The 1,471-nt window shown below is 58.7% G+C and overlaps 1 protein-coding gene across 1 annotated transcript in view; it reads left to right on the forward strand.

Annotated features, from left to right (window-relative positions):
- Positions 1–1,471, forward strand: part of Shank2 (SH3 and multiple ankyrin repeat domains 2) — a 283,271-nt gene that overhangs the window by 14,117 nt on the left and 267,683 nt on the right. The gene's annotated exons all lie outside the window — the stretch shown is intronic.

Raw genomic sequence — 1,471 nt, forward strand, 5'->3', positions numbered from 1 at the left:
CACCCACCCACCCATCTGCCATTCGCCCATCCATAAAATATCATCCATTCACCCACCTGTTAAATCCATCCATCCATTCATCCATCCACACTTCCATCTACCTATCCCTCTATCCAACCCATCAACCATCTACCCACCCACCCCTCCTTCCATCCACTCATCTACCCATCTGTCCGCCCACCCACCCATCCCTCTATCCACTCACCTGCCTTTATTTGTTGTTGTTGGTCATGGGTCTTGAACATAGGGCCTGGGTGCTGTCCCTGAGCTTTTTCGCTCAAGGCTAGTGCTCTACCACTTACCACTTTGAACTATAGCACCACTTCTGATTGGAGATAAGAGTCTCACAGACCTTCCTGCCTGGGCTGGCTTTTGAACTGTGATCCTCAGATCTCAGCCTCCTGAGTAGCTGGGATGACAGGCGTGAGCCACCATGCCCAGCTGGTCAATGTTTTTTAATTCGTTGTTGTTTTTATGAAGGGGACGTGCAGAGGATGGTGGGACGTAGGTGGAGAGTACAGTTCTTCCTGGACGCGTCGCCGGCATCTCCCAGGCTTCCCTCCCGCCCCCACTCACAAGTTGTGTGGTTCATTTTCCACCTAGTGTCCCGTGAGGACTCCGGCTGCATTTGTTTACCCTTTGTCCCTCCATTTCCCTGCCCCCCTCCTTTCCTTCTCAAAGATGGACAAAGGAACAAACAAGATGGAAAGAAAAAACAAATAGTCCACCTCTTCCTCCCTCCAGAGGCAGGGACTCAGGGTGCCCCACTGCCGCCCTGGATGGGGGTTGGCAGGGGGTGGACGGAGCCGCGGGGGGGGTCAGCTCGGGGAGTCTGACCCGGGCTGTGGATGCTCCCGTGGGGCCCGCCGCTGTGGAGACGGGTCTCCCACGCCGCTGTTTACCACACTCAGGCTCTGCTAGACGCTCCCTCAGCCGCGCGGAGTAACCATCAGCCCCGTCTCCACCGGGCGGGCGGGGGAAGCCATTTAACGTCACACTTGAACTTGTCTGGTTGTGTTGCTCACAGCCTGGTGGCTGCAGCAAGCGTGTGGCCCTCCGTGGCTCACGTGAGCTCGCTGTCTCTGCGCGTCTTGGGGGCCGTGGCGCGCGGGTGTGGCCTGGCGTTCCCCGGTTCACGGGCAGTCCCGGCTCCAGCTCTAGAACAGGGTGGGGAGAGGAAGGCTTCTTGCGTTTTATTAGGGCCTGCCAGCTGCTCAGGGGCTTTCCTCCTGACACTCCCCCTGCGCTCAGTGAGCCCCTGCCAGCCTCCCCCCTACACCTCCCCACTCCGCTCTCTCCCAGTTCCTAAAGCAGGTTCAGCAGCTTCACTGCTGTGTTTTCAGATGCACGCCTAGCATGTTCCGGCTTCCCTCACCCTCCTTCCCCTCCTCCACCCGCCTCACCCCTGCCCTTCAGAATCCCCTCCTCCTCCTCTAGCCTCCCCTTTGCCCCCCCCACTGTCCCCTTCCCC

This window comes from Dipodomys ordii, unplaced genomic scaffold (assembly GCF_000151885.1).
Source record: "Dipodomys ordii isolate 6190 unplaced genomic scaffold, Dord_2.0 Scaffold54, whole genome shotgun sequence".
NCBI classification, from domain to species: Eukaryota; Metazoa; Chordata; class Mammalia; order Rodentia; family Heteromyidae; genus Dipodomys; species Dipodomys ordii.